General features: G+C 35.7%; 1 protein-coding gene across 2 annotated transcripts in view; it reads left to right on the top strand.

Moving 5' to 3' along the window:
* The window catches only part of Magi2 (membrane associated guanylate kinase, WW and PDZ domain containing 2), a 1,291,542-nt gene that overhangs the window by 1,061,776 nt on the left and 210,161 nt on the right, over positions 1–19,605 (top strand). The gene's annotated exons all lie outside the window — the stretch shown is intronic.

The raw sequence follows: 19,605 nt of genomic DNA, 5'->3' as shown, positions 1-19,605 counted from the left end.
TTTTTTAATTTTGAGAATATATATTTTCATATTTTATATCTAACAACAATAATAGTGCTTTCAATATATTGACATGAACTTGGACAGTAAATATTGAATCCCCATGAATGAGCTGTATTTCCAACATTCATTAGTGCACCAGTTATAGAAAATTCAGTCTGGTTGCCCATTGATTTAAGTAAGAAACCTGCTTTTCCAACGTAAGCAATGCTTTGAATTGTGCCTGGGATTCCAGACCAGGAGGTGGAAGCTAGTTCAACTCTTGCTGATCTCAATAAGGATTAATCTCAATAATTAGGAGCTATGTTGCTATTAAAAAATATCCTTTCAGAGTTCTTAATAGGGTTTTTCAGGACACTTCTTCCACTATTTTAGGACACTATTATAGATATTGTTGTTGAAGCAACACCTTATCTCGGTGCTCCAGCAACAGTTATTCATGGGGCCTCCCATGACCCAGGAAGTAAGTAATAGAAAAGGGCCAGAGTTGAAACTCTGGGCTGAATATTCTGAGTGACATCTGGAAATGGGAACAGGGAAGAGTGGTGTGAGTTCTGATTCCTTCTTCTCTACTTTCTCTGTGGGGAAGGAATGGGACAAAGCCAAGCATCCCCCTTTCACTTCTCTGCTGCTGAACTCTTTTTGACAAGTGAAACTGGAGCAGGAAGGAGGAAAGAGGTTACTGATAAAGATACCACAAGGCAAAATGTAAAGAAACTATTGTCATGTATGTAATAAATAAACAAAAAATAAATTGAGGTTAGTAAAATATTGAGATCAATAGAAAAAAAAAAAAGACTCAGGGGAAGTCTTGGTTTTCTCATCTACCAGTTGTGGGACTTAGAACTCGTAGAGTCTATGAGCTACATCTGGTCTGTTACTACAGACAGTAATGCCACCTCCCCCAGGGGTAGTGTCCTAGAACTGAGTGTCCTGCAGTAGGTGCTCGCTATTTATCTGTTGAGTCTCAATTAGCACTGAAGCTTCAGCAGAGATGGCTCAGAAGGAGCAGTGCTGTGAGGAACTCAGGCATGAAGAACGCAACGTATGGCGGACATACGTGATCGCCTATTTTGAAGTGCTAAACTCAACATGAAAGCCCTGTCAGTTTGCAAGCGAAAGAAATCAAAGTTGAAAGAAGCACCATTTGTGATTTATTTCACCCTCTTCAAGGAAGTATTATGTTGTTGATTCACCAAATACTTTGTAATTGTGAACGACACTATAAAAAGTATTATGTGCCTACATTACAAAGGGAAATTAATATAATAGCAAAATAACCTTAAATTTGCTCTTCTTAAGGAGTTGTTAGAAAATTGGACTTGAATTTTGGTAATTAAAATGCTGACAATGGATTTTAATTGTTCCCATAGTTTAAGATTAATACACATATTCCTAGTTAACTAGCTGTCATGTTCATAATATCCAATTGAAAGATCAAACTTTGGGAACAGTTTCTTGATGTTATCATAACAGAAAGCCACCATGCAGGATCCATTCCATGATTCACAGAAATGAATTTGGATGCATTTAATTTAAAATGGCTTCTTAGTAAGAAAAGTGACTTTGAAAAAATTTATTTATATTATTACTTTATTTTATATTACTTTATTTATGTTATTAAATTTTGGACATTTCTGAAAACATTTTTCTGTGGGCCTACTTTTAGCTAGAGTCCCTGCTCACACCCTCACTCCCTCATTCTCTTGCTTTCTCTGTTTAATCCTCAGGTAATCAAAGTTTTGTTGCTTGTGTGGGGGGAGGTGAGTGCTTTGCTTTTATATTTTGGCTAGTGTAGAATTGCAGGATGTAGTAGGCTGAGATAATTAGAATACTTCTAGTCACAGACCCCTTGAGTTTTCCCGAATTCCCACAATGTGCACCCATTGGAAATTAGCACCATTTTTTTGTGATAAGTTTCACTTTCATGATCTTATTACAGGCTACTCAGAAGTGCTCCTGACCTGAGCAGGGTCACCAGCCCAGTCCTTATATCAGGACCATGGTTGGTTGATTGTTTTTAATTATTTACTACTACTTTTTTATTTATGATGTAATAATGTACATGGTTTAATTCTTTAAGCAAATAATGTCAGAAAATACACAATGAAAAGTAATTATCTGTTCTATCCCATATTTTTAAGTCCTTTTTCCCAGAGGCAAATATGTTTTTGGTATATATACTTTCAGAAAGATTATCATCTACTGGCACACATATGTGCTATATGTGATATAGGTAGGATGATATAAAAATATTTTGCCTCAAAGTGTCTTGGTTATAAGGATGTTTTTAACTTTTTAAATATGTGCCATGCATAATTTACATGCTATAAAATTCACAAAGCATGACAAGTATATACACTTCATTAAGTTTAAAATTTTTATGCTAGAGTTGTATAACAAGCACCATCATCTGTGGATCATCCATCATCCTGAGTTCCTTTTTCCCATTGTTTGCCTATTCCCTCTCCTACCTCTAGTCCCAGGTAACCACAAATTTGCTTTCTAAATAGTTTATTTTTGTAAGTAGAATATTTTTATAAGTTGAATCATAGAATATATAGTATTTTTAAAAGCATAAAAGTTTTAAGAATTATTCAACAGATGTGTGTCCAAGTAGTTTGTTTCTTTTACTACCCAGTAGTATTCCATTGTATGGACCTTTCTTGTACATTTGCCAGTGGGTGGGCATTTGACAAAACTGAATTTGCAGAAATGTGAAGGCTTACTTCTAGAATATTTATTCTGTTTCACTGATCTGTATATCTACTTGTGCTAATAGCATGCTATCTAGATTATTGTAGCTTTATGTTATGCCTTGAAATCGGAGAATGTTTGTGAATCCTCCAATTTTTTTCTCCCTTTTCAAAATGATCTTAGCTATTCAAGGTCCTTTGCATTCCCATAGACACAGAAATTTTATGATTGGATTTTTAATTATTTTAAATAAAAGGCCTGCTGAGATTTCAGTATTATGTTGAATCTATAGTTCCCCAGATTAACATTAAGCCTTTCACTTCACATATGTATCTCTTCATTTATTTTGATCTTCTTTAACTTCTCTAGGCAACGGTTTATAATCTTCAGTGTGCAACTCTTGCACATTTGTTAAACTTATTCCTAGATGTTTTATTCTTTCTAATATTATTGTACATAAAATTATTCTTAATGTTATTTCAATTATTCATTGCTAATATATATAAAAGTATTTGATTTTGATTTTGATCTTGTACACTGCAACTGTATCAAACCCACTGTTTATGTCTGGGGACTTTTGTAGCTTCCACGGTATTTTCTACATAGTTACTATTTCTTTCAGTAACACTTTTTCCTTTTCTCCTTTCCAGCTTGTATGCCTTTGAAAGCTTCCCTTTGCCTTTTTATACAATCTAGAACTCTCTGCATGCTGTCAAGTAGGAGACATACAAGCAGATGTCCTTACCTTCCCTAGTTAAAAGAGAAAGCTTTAGCCTTAGAACATTAAGTATGATTTTTAGGTGCAGGGTTTTTATATGCCCTTATCAAGTTGAGGAAGTTTTATTTAATTAGACTTTTAATAATCAATGGGTCTTGAGCTTCATCAAATTTTTTCTGCATCTATTAAAATGACCATGTAATTTTATTCTGTTATCCTGTTAAAATAGTATATTATGTAATATAATTTTTAGATGTTGGACTAATTTTATATTCCTAGTTTAACTCCACTTGGTCACGGTGTCTCCTTTTTTTTTTTTTTTTTTTTGTAAGTCGTTGGATTCTGTTTCCATATATTTTGCTAAGGATTTTTAAACCTGCTTAGGCAGGGGGTTGTTCTGTTGTTTTCTTTACATGTGATGTCTCTGTCTGGATGAAAGCGCCAACCCCCTTTGCTTTCTAAAAAAATTTGGGTTCACATAGTATTTCTGCCTTAAAAGTTTGATAAAATTCCCTCATGGTGTCATCTAGGCTAGGCTTTTATTTGTTAAAATATCTTTTTAGTTGTTAACTCAATTTCTTTTCTTGATTTAGGTCTCTTCCAGTTTTCTTTTTCTTTGTGAATCAATTTTGGTAATTTGTGTTTCTGTATCTAAGAACCAACTTTTGGATTCATTGATTTTCTTTGTCTTTCCAGGGGAGGGAAGTATTTGTTTTGTTTCAATAGTTTCCACTCTAATCTTTCTAATTTCATCTCTTCCACTTATTTGTGTTGGGTCTACTTTTCCTTTTCTATCTTTTTGAAGTAGATGCTCAGATGAGGGATTTTAGTTCTCTTTCTAATAAAGATATTTAATGCTACAAATTCACTTTAAACACTTCTTTAGCTGAATTCCACAACTTTTGAAATACCATGCTTTCTTTTTTTACTCAGCTTAAGATATTTGCTTATTTTTCTTGTAATTTCTTCTTTGGATCATAGATTACTTAGAAATGTGTTACTTATTTTTCAAACATTTGGGATTTTCTAATTCTTCTATTGTTGATTTTTAATCATTTGATTGTGGAAGACTTAATTTATATGATTTCAGGTCTTATTAATGTATTTCACTTGTATAATAGCTTAGTGTCTTGCCTTCTTAATTTGTTTTGAAAGGTTTTATATATGCATTCAGAAATATGTTCCATTATTTTTAATTCTCACAATCAGATACCCTCAAATGGATATTTTTGTTGTTTTCAGTCATTTTCTATTATAAAAATAATGTATCTCTAATCTACCTGCACAAGAGTATAGAGCTATAATAATCTATAATATAGATTCATTCGTTCCCTTTTCTTCTTAAATGCCCACTGTGTGACAGACTTTTTTTTTAAATTTGTTTGTGTTTTGTTTTGTTTGGCACTGGAGACAAAGTAATCAACAGAGCTAAATGTATCCTTTTTCTCATGGAGTTAATATTCTATTAGACAGAGACAAATGGTTAATAAATACCAATGTAAGTACATTCTTTCTTTATTGCATTTATATCTACCCCCAGAGCTTTTATATCATCTTATATCTCTCTTTGTTTTCTTCATTTCATTCCGTGGGCTTTGGGCACATGCATTCATGCCACTTAGAATTAACAAACACTTTGCCTCCTGTTTTCTTATTTGCATACCTCTGACTCATTTGATACATTTAACTGCTGTTTCTTGAACAATATTAATAATGGAGATTATGGAAATTTCTGTCTTAATTCATGAATTAAAATGGAAACAGTCTCATTTTATACAATCAATCACAACACTGGCTTTTCACTTTGAGATTAATTTTACCATGTTAAGGACATGCCCCACAACGCCATTTCATTAGAAATCTTTATCGACTGGGGTTGTGGCTCAGTGATAGAGCACTTGCCTAGCATGTATGAGTTATTGGGTTCGATTCTCACTACCACATATAAATATATGAAGAAAATAAAGGCCCATCAACATCTAAAAAAATTTTTTTTAAAAAATGGATAATGTGACTAGGCATGGTGGCACATGCCTGTAATCCCAGTGACTCAACAGGCTAATAGATCCCAAATTCAGGGCAGCCTCAGCAACTTAAAACTTAAACTTTGAAACCTTGTCTCAAAATAAAAAATAAAAGGGGTTAAGGAAGTAGCTCAATGCTAGAACATCCCTGCATTCAGTCCCCAGCATGGCAAAAAAGAAAAAATGTATAACTAATTTTATCAAAAGCTTTTTTGGCATCTATGAAAATGATAGTTATCTTCTCCTTTAATTTATCACTGTGATAAATTGTATTAAGGGATTCATTAGTATTGGACTATCCAAAATTCTATTTGTTTATGTAAAATTTTGCATTAACATTAATTTATGATATTGGTATGAAGTTTTCTTTTTTTGTTAGACTTTTACTATTAAAGTTATGCTCTTCATAAAAGCAATAGCTCTCTCTGCTAGGAAACAATTGCATTGAAATTATCTACAATGTACATCTTTGAAGTGATCTAGTTCTGGTATATTGTGTTTTGTTTTTTATTTTTGTTGTTGGTGTTGTTGTTGTTTGGTTTGGTTAGTTTGGTTTGATGTAAGGATCTGCACCCTCTTAGAACTTTCTCATTTTCTTCCATCATGATTAATCTTAGAGTTTCTGTATTGCCTGGGCTCAGTTTTTATAATGTATGATTGTCCTTCAAAATTATCTCTCTCAGTCATGTTTTCCAATATATTTCAATAGCATTCTCTATTTTTCTTGCAATTTCCACTTTACCTAAAAGTATTTCTATTATTCTCATTTCTTAATAGTGCTATTTTCTTAATTAGATTGACTAACATTTTTATATTTTTATGATTCAGGAAACATACTAGTTTATTTATAAATAATTTGTTGGCTAATGCTCAACCTAATATGGAACAGGAAATCATTATAGTCTTTGCAAAGGAGGCTCTTTGATGTCTGGAATAAAGAAAACCCAGGCTGATTGCCAGCATCAATGCTTATCTTACATTTTTCTCTGATTTAGATTAAAATTCAACAAAGTTCCATATATTATTTGTGAACCTCCTTTAAATTGCATTTGATTGGGTTTTGAAACTTTCTCTTCCTATACCTATTCTTCCCTTTTTATGCAGAATATATTAGATAATGCAAAACTTCCCTTTTTTAACATTAAAAGAAAATTCAGTGTTTGAAGTGCACCATAGATTATATCAGAGCTTTGTTTGAGGAAAAAACATAAAATTATATACAAAGAGAATTGCATTTATATAAAAAATTCTTCAAATTTAAAGAAAAACATAATTATCAGAAGAAACATTGTATTCCAATTTTAAACTATATAGAGAAAAATATGAAAAGTAATGCTATAAGAAGTATTGGTATTTTAAATAGTTCTAATACTTTTTTCCAAAACATTTTTAATTAACAATAATTTCAGATTCATGGGGAAAAATGAAAGTACACCATATACCATTTGCCCATGTCACTGTTAATATTTGGTCCTACTTGTTTCATAAGTTGTGTGTGTGTGCATGTGTGTGTATGTGTGTTTTTGAACTATTTGAGAGTAAGTTTCATACATTAATCCCTTTACCCCAAAATATTTTTGTATTTGTTTCATGTTGCTCTTTGTTTGGAGAAATATTCAAGTAGTCACTTGGTTAATGATATAGACGACACTTTTAATGAAGCAGTTAGGAAAAATCCACCATGACCACATAAACAAATAAAAGACTTAAGAAATCATCAAAACATGTTTAAGCAGCAAAAACAGATTTAAAGTCTCACCAGTCATAAGGATCTGACACAGGAACATTTCTGACAGAAAAGCACGGGTTATTTGAAAATATTGGTATTCCGAGAGATTAGGAGAATTTCAAAATGAATATTCCACATTGAATATTATTCAAAATAATCTGACTTTACATTTGGTGTCAGTATATAAAAATATACGACTCAGTAACAAATCTGCAGCATGAGTTGTAAATGGCATGATATACTGGCTGCTGTATTAACAAATATGCCCTCAAGTCTTAGTAACTTAACACAATAACATTCTGCTCTCCATTCATGTAATTTCCAGCACATGTGTTCCTGTATTGGCATATCTCTTAGCTCTCCTCCAAACAGGGATCCAGGCTTCTTCTTTCTGGTAGATCTCTGTATACTGTGACCTACCAGATCACATGAATCTCAGAAGACATCCCCCTACTAGGTGCTCCTTAACCAGCTCACAGCTAAAATGAGAAACAGTGAGTGCAGTATCATTAAAAAAGGCTTCAGGGGCCAGTGCTAGAAGGGGTGTATATCACTTCTTTCCACATTGTATTGGTAAGAACTCTGTTCTGGATCTCATTAACCACACACACAAAAAGAAACAAAGAAAGCTAGGAGATGCCATTATGTGATACTCAGAGCATTTGAGGAATGGTTTGAATTCACACAAGTAGTAGACACTTCACCCTTGATAGTCCTCATATGTCATCTATACCTTGACCTGAATCTCAGGGATATATAATTATTGGTTATGTTAAATCATAGATGAAAACTTTTGTGCTGTGATTTTGTATGGGCTTTTGAGGTACACTCAAGCCACCAGCATATCTATTAAATTTTAGAAAGCATTCTCATATTTGCATTTTCAACTTTCTTGAAAGAATTTAGAATTAGACTTAGGCTTGGCCATAGTTCAGTAGCTCTGAACTATAAATATCCAAGTAGAGATATCTAAGTATATATCAATGACAATATTCCCCATCCTGAACATGAAAACACCATGGATCTCAGAAGACATACATATATAGGGAAATTGATGCAAAGATGACCCCCCGAGGATGAGAGAGAAAAGATAGTGGGAATTCCTGCAGAGTTGTTGCCACACCACTTAGAAGTAGCAGAAACAAAACTCAAACTGAAATTTTCTGATCATAAGTTTGTTGTTGTTTTGGTACAGGGATTGAACCCAGGGATGCTTCATCACTGAGTCACATCTCCAACCCTTTTTATTTTTTATTTTGAGACAGGGTCTTGCTAAGTTGCTTAGGGCCTTGCTAAGTTGTGAGGCTGGCTTTAAACTTGCAATCCTCCTGCCTCAGCCTCCAAGCCACTAGGATTACAGGCATGTACCACTGCACCTGACCTGACTGTAAGATTTTACATTATATCAGTTTCCCCAAAATTTATTTTTCCAACAAATCTTTGATGGCTTCTGTTGGCCATTCTCCTTTGCTCTGAATTTATTTTTTTTCTTTGATCTACATTTAATAAGCATTTGATGAGGATTTACTGCACGCTCAGCACTAGTCTAGGTGTTAAGAATGCAGTCATAGCAAAGACTCTGCCTCAAGAAGATTATCTCCTAAGAGAAATTAGACAACAATTAATGAAATGCCTGCTGGGCATTGGAAAGAACTAAAACTGAATAAACAGGGTCACGGAGAGGAGAGTAGTGAATGAGGCAGTAGAGAGTAGTGGACAAGGAAGACTGCTCTCTTGGAGTGCAGAAATCAAAAGGAAGTGAGGCAGTGAACTGTATGGATATTGAAGAAAGAGCAGAGCATCCAGGGTCCTGGGGCAGGCTGTGCTTGGTGTAGACAGGTCAGCAACAAGGGGTTACTGTGGCTGAAGCTCAGTAGGGAAGAGGTGGAATGTAGATGAGATCAGAGAGATGGGTGGGGGTGGAGCAAAACCAATCATGTAGTCTGGTGTAGCCATGGACCATATAAAGGACTTTGGGTTTCACTTTTGAATGAAATGATGAGCTGTGGTAACAGAGGAGTGACGTAACACAGTAAAAGGCTCATGCTGGCTGCTGTGTTGAGAATAGACTGTTGGTGAGCCAGGATGGAAAAACAAAGATGAGCAAACGGCTTTCACAGCAATCCACATGAGAGATGAAGAAAGCTTGGAGCAGGACCATAGGAGTGAAGGTGGTGGGAAATGGAGAATATAATTCAAAGGAAGAACCACAGGACTTGACAATGGATGGGAATGGGGGATATAAGAGAAAGAGGAATCCATGCCTGCAAAGTTTTTGACCTAAGCAACTAGAAGAGCAATTGCCCTTTATTGATGAAAGGAATATAATAGATGAGCATGGGCATAGCGGGAGGAAGAGGGAATCAAGAGCCCTGTTTGGAACATTTCAAGCTTGAGATGCCTCTTAAATATCCAAGTAGAGATGATTGGCACGTGAAGGGTAGTTAAAGCCGGATACTGATTGAGAACATCTAGAGAGTGAGTATCAATAAGCAAGAGAAACATTCTAAGGACTGGGAGCCTCCAATTTTAAAGATAGGGGGGGTGACTAGCAAATGGCTATATAAAAGCATGGCTTGTAAAGGAAAAGAAACATTAACAGAGGGGTTCCTGTGGCTTTATGAAGGAAAATGTTTCAAGATGGAAGGGGTAAACAGTTGTGGCAAGTTCCGAGTGAAATCGGGATGAGAATTTAGAATTAAATTTGACAGAGGTTCAAATGAGTTAACATGACCACTCAAATCAGTTGGGGGAAAAAATGAATTTTTTCTTCTATTCGGTTGCCTAATTGATGAGAAGTTGATCAGTGTTTCAGTCACTTGAGAACAAAGCCCCCTTCATGTTTGAATCTGCAGTGTGCATTTATTTGCATGGGCTGTGATTTTGTGTATATGTGGGGTGGGGAGATTATACTTTCTCCCTTTTCCATTGTCCTGGATTATCTTTATTTTCTGCCATTCAACTCAAGTGAGACCAATTTCTTATCACCAAAAGAGCTAACTTTCCTGTTCATACCAATGTCTAATTTATGTGAGATGTTCTGTGGCAGGTTCCAAAAGGAAGAGCTGTGATACTTAATGTGTTTCTGCATCATTCATTGAAAGCTTATGAGGGGGAGTGCAACCATTATCAGGAGATTCTTGGAAACAAGTTAGTTTTCCAATCAGCCCTTTATCATAAAGTTCAAGTACATAAAAATACAAAATTTAAAAATTGTAGTTTCAATTTAACTCAAAAAGTACCCTGTTTTATCCCCTTACCCACATGTGCGCACACACACATCAGTTAAGTGTAAGTGGGGTTAATTATCAATTTGTTCTATCTAAAATTATATCCATTGGTAATTTCTAAGTTTAAATGGAAGAAGAGATAGCAGAAGTGTTTTATAGATGGCAAATCCAATATGCGTGTAACAAGATATAACTGTTAATCACTGACCTAATCTTAACCCTTTACTTATCCCATTTACTGATTTGAGAATATCTTCAATGCAAAACAGAAAAGAGTGAAGATGTACATTCATCACAATCACCTCTCTAATTGCTCTAGTGGAGATAAACAGAAATGCCAATTCAGAGAAACTGCTGGTTTTTAAAATCTTAATTTAAAATAGCTAGTTTCCCTCAAGAGCAAGGACTAAGTCTTATTTACCATTTTTCTCTCAGAGCTTGGCATGCACATTTGTTGAATTATTTTATTGTTATGACATTGGGAAGAGAACAATATTCACAAAACAAATTCAGGAAGATGCATGTGTGAGTCCAGCAATGCAGCTGAGTGTACAAAAACAGAACTATTTTTCTACAGATTTTCTTGTGTCTGGGTTTCTAAAGTGACCGTAGCAAAGCTCTGTCCTCTTTGGTCCTATACCACACATTTGCCTAATTTGTCTTTCTTCTTCCTCTTTGTTCATTCCACAAATGTACCAAGTGCTATTCTAAATATGGAAACAGTGAGCAAAATAAATTCTTGTTATGGCATTTGTCGCAAATGGGTAATAACATTAATCCTGTAAATCAACCCACCAGTAATACTAGTTATGTGACTATAAAATTTGCCATTCCACAGCATTCTCAGAAACAAACATACAGGATTATTGGCATTAGATGATGAAAAACTCAACTGAAATCAGAATACCAGGTTTCTAGTACAATCTGTGCTGCTCATACACATGGTAACTTTGAGCATGTCAGTTAGGTTTTCTGCCCTCCAGCTTCTTGTTTTTAAATCAAAGATAATGTGCAACATCCATATCATCTCGAACTCTGCTATTCTCAAGGTTTCTGAGTTACAACTGTGCCTTCATTAGTTGTAGATCCCAGGAGAAAGGAGTCATTAAAGAATAGTTGGTTTTCTACATATTAAGCATAAACTTAAATCCTGCCTCCTCCTGGTTCACAGTCCTAAGTTTATTAAACTTATACTACTTGGCAGTAGTAGCAGAATATGAGATCTCAAAAAAATGAGGGATGAAAAAGGAAAGAGGCAATGATGGTTTTAGCCAATAATTCTAAAACTGTAGAAAGATGGTCAAATTTATAATTACGTAAAATACATTCAGTCAGTGAATTACTTTTAAGTGTGAGGAAGGAATCCTCATGCCTTTTCATTAAGACTTTTTTGAAAAAAGTAACATCAAGTCTAAAAATAACCAGTATACAATATTTTTGCCAAGTAAGTCTCAAATTTTTCTGTTTCTATAAATTTTAATACCTAAATAACAAGAAAAACCCATCTACCTCTTGAGTGTAATAAATTCTATTTTGACAATTATGCTGGTCATGTCAAGAAGACGTTTTGCCTCTGGAATGCTAGTTGCTCAGCCATGAGAGCAGAAATTTATAGTGGACGGTGTGCAATCAGAGCTACATACAAGAGAATTCCAGATGGTAAATGCCAGAAATTTTGCCATGAAGACTGCTGAATCACAATGCTTACATATAATAGGTTCTTACTTGTTACATAAATGAATGAAATCACCTACTGATTTATCTGGCTATAAAACATTATGAAGTCATGTTCATTTTCATATTACAGAATATGAAACCATAGACTTTTAATGAATATAAATTCTACCAAAAAGTACAAATGAAAATAATTGCAGTTTTTATACCGCATTAATGAAAGTTATGCTAATTGCCCTAAAATTTAAAGAAAATGTATTATGTTTTGCCTCTCCTCCTAATTAGCATTATTTCACAATGTGGGGTACTTTTATGGAGAATTTTGTAGTGCATTAAATAAATCAGTTTTATATTTCCAGGAGAGTGAATTTTAATGAGTATGATAATGCATTTCATTTCAAAAACAGTTTTATGTTCCAAAGCGTCTTCTACTGGTAGATTGGGAAAAGTTGTTCCAAAGTAAAACTTCCACTTAAAATTTCAAATAAAATATAGTTAGAAGTATAAATGAATCCATTTCGCATAAATGGGTATAAATTCGGGATAAATATTTCATTTGAGTTATGTATTTTCTATATGTTAAAAAATATTCAAAATATTTATGCCAGCCATTTAAAGTGACTTAAATGTCTTCTAAATATTACTTGTCACCCTATGTACAGAAAAAAATAAATGAAAACATTAATGACTATTAAAACATTAATTAAATCCACAGTAGCTGGGGTTAATGGAATACGCCATCATTCCAAGGGCTTATGTATAAATTCTTCTCTCACACCTCAGAAACTAGCCTATCATTTCTTCTTCCCTTCTGGTTTCAGAGGAAGACTTGTAGGTCCTCCATTCAAGGACACTAGCTTCATCTTGATTGGAAGGAAATCACTTCTGTCTACTCAAGGAGTTGCTTCGTCAGTATCTTCCTTATCAGGGAAACTTATAATTTGCTTTTTCTCTGGATACCTTACCCCAGCTTATATACTTGCCCAAATTTATCCCATCCTTTAAGACAATTGCCTTGATTCTGCATTGCCCTCCAGCAGTGGTCCTTTCTCTTTTCTTTTATTCACAGTCAACTTTCTTGAAAGATCATCCATTTATGTACCTACGTATATCCCACCCTATTCCACACATCATTTAAGATAGCTATTCTTGGAGGAATAGTCTTCACTTCACATCTATGCTTCCTTACCTGCTGTTGTACCTACTTTATACCTACCTTTGTCTGGTTTCTGTCCCCACTATACTTCTGAAAAATCTTCTCCCTGAGGTTGACAATGGCTTCCTACTTAAAGTCAGAAGGGATTTCCCATTTCTTCCAGAATCTCTCCTCCCTTGGCTTTCAGGACACCAATCTCCTCTGGATATCCTCCCACTCCTTCTCAGACTCTCAGAATCCCGTTCTTTGTCCAATCCTTGAAAATTGACATTCCCCAACTTTGGTTGCTTATAACTCTTTTGTTATATTATTTGAAACCATATCACCACAACCTTGGCCACCCAAATAATGTTATCCACTTTTATCATTTTATTTCTCTTCTTAAAATCTGTTCTTCTGTTCCTTATTAACTTATCACATTTTCAATATGAGTGCCTCTTATATCCTATAAGTTTAACCAATAACTTGTTATGGATATATTTGAAACAAATATATGACCTAGAATTAAAAACCATGTAAAAAAGTATAGTGGTTAAAAGCAGCACCTCATTTTGCAATAATAAACTTCCTGAGTGGCCAAATCATGAAGAAGCACTTTTGATCTCCGCTAACAGACCTGCTCAACTGACACCCACTCCAGTAGGTTCCATTGTACAGGAATAAATAAGGTCAATAAGCAGCCTTCTGACAGGGTGTGGTAGCACAAGCCTGTAATCCTAGTGGCTTGGGAGGCCAAGCAAGAGGATCTCAAGTTTGAGGCCAGCCTTAGCGAGGCACTAAGCAACTTACCGAGACCATAGACCCTGTCTCAAAATTAAAAAATAAAACATAAAAAGGGCAGGAGATGTTGCTCAGTGGTTAACACCCCTGGGTTCAATCCTCAGTACTGAAAAAGCAAGAATAACGAGAAAAAGAAAACAAAAAAAAAGAAACAGCCTACTTCTTGCTTTCGTTTCAAAACCCACAGCCAATCTACACAGCAAATGATGGCAGTTTTCTGGTGAGATCTCAGTTCTTCATATATTCATTTTTTTTCCCAAGAACTGGAAACACAGAGAAGAAGTATGAGAGAGGCTGTACCTTCATAAAGACACGGAATCCATTTCCTGGCCTGACATGTAATGTTCCCTCAAGAGAAAACAGGAAATGGGAAGTGGAGCAGTCACTTAGGGAAATAGAGGTTACAAGTAAAGAATGATTGCACTTCAGGACTTGTGTCCATTTTGAGAATTATATTATAATTAGGCTAATAGCATAGTTGTATAATTCAGGAACACTAAATTAAATTCATTCATGTTTCACAAGATATACAAGTGCTCAGGGAGAGAAAAAAAAACATGGAAACTGAAGGGAGATCAACAGAGTAGAGAAAGGGTCAGGGTGGTGGTGGGGATTGCTAGGGAATGATGTTGGCTAAATTACAGTGTTATATGATGTTTATGTCCTAATATATAACAATAAATCCCACCATTGTATAACATTACAATGCACCAATGAAAATGGCGGGGAAGGGGAGAGAAAAATCTGTGCTTCTCCCTGGCCTCTAAGCTTGATAAGGCTCAATCTTACCTCCAAATCCTCCATTGCCTGGTCCATACCAATCTCTTTAGCTCCATCTTACATCACTCCTTGCACTTAATCAATTCATCCATTCTTCATTCTACCAATATTCATTAAGCACGTACTGTGTTTCAGATGCCATTAGCTGTTCTGTGATACAGCATAAGCAAAACATGAAAAATGTTTGTCTTCATGGAACTTAATCTCTCCTAGCAACACAAAACAGTTATTGTATCTGTCTTTGTTTATTATTGCAAATTATTTCTTTTCACCAGAAAAAAAAAAAAGCCCCTTTCCTTCTATGTTTTATGACAGACTCCTGTTTATCCTTGCGAATTCAGGTCAGGTGTTACTTCTGCCTGGAAGACTATTCCAGCGTCCCTCATGTCCCCAGGAAGCCCTGTAAATCCTCTCCTCATTTCTTCAGGTCAAAGTTCATTAAGTGATATTATTGGCATTTCCATTATCCCCCTTCAGAATTTCTCAGACGAATCCAACAAAGGCATATTATACCTTCTAGACTGGGAGATGCCTGGCCTTTTAAAAATTGTAAATGGAGCAGTAATCCAAGTGATTCTGGCATCCACACACTCTGGCCAGTGGATCTCTGCTTGTAAGGAATCCACACAACACGGATCTAGTCTAGTTGAGAGGACAATTTACTGCTCTAAACGGTCTTGCGCATATATATATCCTGTGAAATATGAATGAATTTAATTTAGTGTTCCTGCATTATACAACTATGCTATTAGCCTAATTATAATATAATTCTCAAAATGGACGCAAATCCAGCAGTACAATCATTCTTTACTTGTAATCTCTATTTCCCTAAACACTCTTTTAGCAGAAGATGTGAGCTATATTGTATCCCCGTCTGTATCTGTACCTTTTAAGTATTTAGTAAATAGTGTTTAGCCATTTGCTCCTCCAGAAAAGCCTCTTAAATTCATGAGTTTCTTTGCCAATTTTGTTCAAAGCTTCACATTTTCCAACAATATACCTTAAAATATATGGATTCCTTTCCCCTTCCTTTTATTACTCCACATGGATTTTTTTTTTCCTTGTGGATTACCTTTCAGCAATGGTTCCTGATTGAAGGCTATAGGATCCTTCCCCGTATACCAGGGGTGCATTTGTAACTGTACAGAGTCATTTGGGAATTGTCTTATGGGAAAAGGATTTCAGAATCAGACTTTGAAATAAAATTCTGTTTTGAATATGTTAGAATTTTGCTTGGGTTCAAAAGGCAGCATGTGCTTGCCAAGAGCTGGACTTCTGCCACGCCCCAGGTTCTCAACACATCCCAATTGCAAGCATGCCTCAGCCTCTGCACCCTTTGAAGACCTGCTTTGTGTCTGACAAGGGGAAAGGATGAAGCAAGGGAAAGGAGAACTTGTGGTACCTTCTGGGGGTAAAGGAGGAGGAATCTTGTCACTATAAGTTGTCAAACTTGAGGGAGGCCTTCAAAGAGACCTCTAGGAACTTACAGTCAAAAAGTCACTGTACCTGTCCAGTAAACTTTTTTGGGATACAAAAAAAAAGTGCAACCATGCTTGTCTGGTAGAATAAAGCATGAAAACTCTAATTATCATAGTTTTAACCTCAAGGCTGCATGACTTGAATTTCTATTTATTATACTTATTTTCGAGGCTGCTTTTCTTCATCAGCTATTATTATGACTGAGTTTTCATTGTCATTGAATGTCCAGGGATCAAGAATGCAAAAGTACTCTGCTTTAGGGGACTACTACACATCCAAAAAAGGTCCCATCCAAAATCTTTAGAAGCAGTGTCTCCGTTGAGAAATATTCTGACTCTTCCCAAAAGCCAGGAAGCTTCTCCGGTTTTTCCCCTCAAATCTTCTCTTCTGCTGCTGGCAAAGTTTGCCAAACTTCTCAGTTTACCTGGTAGCAGCTCTGCACTCCTCAAGCTCCTTAAGATGAGGTGGTCCACCATCCTCAATATCTGGGAAACCAGTTTTACATCTTACCTCAGATTAACTGAATCATATTCTGCATTTTAGCATTTCCCATGTAATTCATATTCCAGTTCAAATTTGCATATTTTAGTACACAGTTTGGTCTTTTGAATGCTTAATCCTTTCCCTGGGATGAACTCTCCTAATTTAATGGAATAGATATGTACCAAATGAACAAAGACCTCTCCAAAGGAGGGGATCATTTAGTGGACCTTTTCAAGGCATGTGTCTTAACAGATTGAGGAACTGCCTGGGGAAGGCACAGAGGGAAATAGTGAGTGACATAACTTCTGAGATGGCCAGTCACAGGGAAGAAAAGTTGTACTTTCTCAGAATCTGAGCTGACATCAGAATAAAGAAACAAGAGTCTCCCAGTTTTCCTCAGAAGAATGAATTATCCAAGCTATCCCTGAAAGTCTCAATAAAGTTACTTTTTTATTTTTTGCTTTTAATCTATTCCTTCAGAAACTTGAAAAAATTTTTTTATAAACAAAGAGAGTGATAAATGGAAAATAAAAGCTTTAGTTCATAGATGCAATGCAAACATAATTAATAAAAAGTTACTTTTTAAATTTTTTTTATTTTTTTAATTCATTCTAATTTGTTATATATGACTGCAGAATGCATTTCGGTTCATATTACGCATGTGTGTAGCACAATTTTTCATATCCAAATTAGAATATTTTTTAAAAAATAAAAATAATAATAAACAATAAATAATTTTTTAAAAAAACAGCTCCCACTGTGGTGAGGCAGCTCCAAGCCAGTGCTGGGAGTTAAAGCTTCCCCTATGCCTCTTTTTAAACATTGTAATATTTGAATCATACAAATGTATTCTTTAACTCACAGTCAACCACTTCCCTGATCCTCCCGGGCTCTCTGATCCCACTCAGGAGGCCTGCAGTCATGGGGAGCCAAGGGCTGTGGGTACCACTTTTCATACATTCCTTCCCACCATGAAAGTTCAGCTTCTAAATCAGGCAGTGTAAGAGACTAGCCAACGACTCATGGGAACATAGAACGATGGAAACATAGACTTTAATAACACTTATTTAAAAGTAAAACCACAAACAGTTACATATGCATCTAAAAATATTAATGAAAGAAAAGTTTTTAACTACCTCTTATGAAATACTTAACATGATTTGTAACAGAGGAATAAAACCATATTCCTAAAGAAGTGACCAGAGATTGTGCTTATCACTTATGCCCTTTAAAAAGGTTTTCTGCTGTGAAAGTAATTGTGTACCACACAGACTTTTGATGATTGCTAAAATATCATAAGACTACCATTGTACTCTGCTTCTGAAATACTGGAAATTGCCTTAATGTCATTCAGACAGGGCTCTTGAGTGTTGGGAGCTCATCTGCTCTTCCTCATCAAGCGTGATGAGCTGAGCACAGGGTTTGGTCTAATTAGTTCCAGTGCTATTCCCCCAAGTGCTACTTGAAGGCATACTTTAGCTTCTGAAATTAATAAGGACAAAAAACGAGAATGTGTTGATTCAAATGTATGAAGCTTACTAACAGTTTGATCCAGGCACATTAAACATATGCATGTGCAAATAATGGATTTCTGTGGATCACCAATACCTGCTCACTAGGTAATGATGAATCCCTTGGCTGAAAATGGTTTGGTGCCCTCAGAATCTTCATCTGGCATCTCAGCTTTCATCCAACACCCTCATCCCCACTTTGGCCAGCATGTGGGTACTCTCTCTGATGAGGTTGCAGTGGCTAGTGTTTATGTACCCCTGTTTGATTGGAGGTCTTTGTGCAATAGACTTATTCCTAATGAGACTTCTCTGTCATTATCCCTTTCTGTAAGTCGCCTGGTTTATGTCCCCCAAAATATATTACTGTAAAATGCAAAAACATTATATTCCCCCTTGGCAGACTGATCCAGAGCTGTTAGTGGCAAGCCTAGTGTACAGCAGGAATGTAGGGTGTCTCTCCTTTATCTAGCACAATGCTACATCAGAGTGCCGGGCTGCCGTGAAGTTCAGCCCATTTGTACACAATCCATGCAAAGCCCACCCTCTAGTTTCTTCATGTAAGTTGAAAGAAACCTACCACAAAGCCTGGTTTCATTTCATCATGATGGCATTGGGAGCTAACCTGGTATAGATCTTAGGGGAACAGACCCTGAGTTCACATCTTAGTCTTGACTTGACCTGTGAGATCTTCAACATGTTCTTTAGGATCACCAAGCCTCAGGGTTTGTTTGTTTGTTTGTTTGTTAACCTGTTGGCAATGATGATCTTCTTGCTGGTCTTGCCATTTCTGGACCCACAACACTCCATGACTTCCACAATTGTAGCTGCTTTTGTGACCATCATGGAATTAAACAGAGAATCCACACAGCACTGAGCAAGGACCCTCATGCAAGGAGATGCTAAATAACTCTCAGCAAGTGTTGGAAGTTAGAGCAAAGTCCTAGTCAATGAGGGGTTTGCAGGCTAGCCAAATTTCTTTCCTAGCTATTTTCCTTTCCTTTAGAGTTTAGAGATAACTCACAAAATGTAAGTAATTTTGGTCTGCAAATCAGAAGCTACCAGATCTGTTCTATTCAGGTGGAGTCATATCCCAGCCTCAATTGATTTGCATTAGCCAAAAGGCCCCCTGTGGGCAGAGCATTCCAGATGGTCTCTCTCCTTCCTAAAAGATGCTGTTTTATAATCCATTGTATTAGCTAAATGAGGTTATACAAGAAATGTTATATATGCCCTTCAGAATGACTCTGTGTGCTCATAATGAAAGAAATCATTTCTCCTCAACTTTCTATGGGCAACAAAGGCCTCAGCTGCAGAGGTTTTCATTTGGAGCAGAAACGTAAAGAT

The sequence above is a fragment of the Urocitellus parryii genome, chromosome 3 (genome assembly GCF_045843805.1).
Source record: "Urocitellus parryii isolate mUroPar1 chromosome 3, mUroPar1.hap1, whole genome shotgun sequence".
Lineage (NCBI taxonomy): Eukaryota > Metazoa > Chordata > Mammalia > Rodentia > Sciuridae > Urocitellus > Urocitellus parryii.
This window is presented reverse-complemented; position numbering and strand designations above follow the sequence as displayed.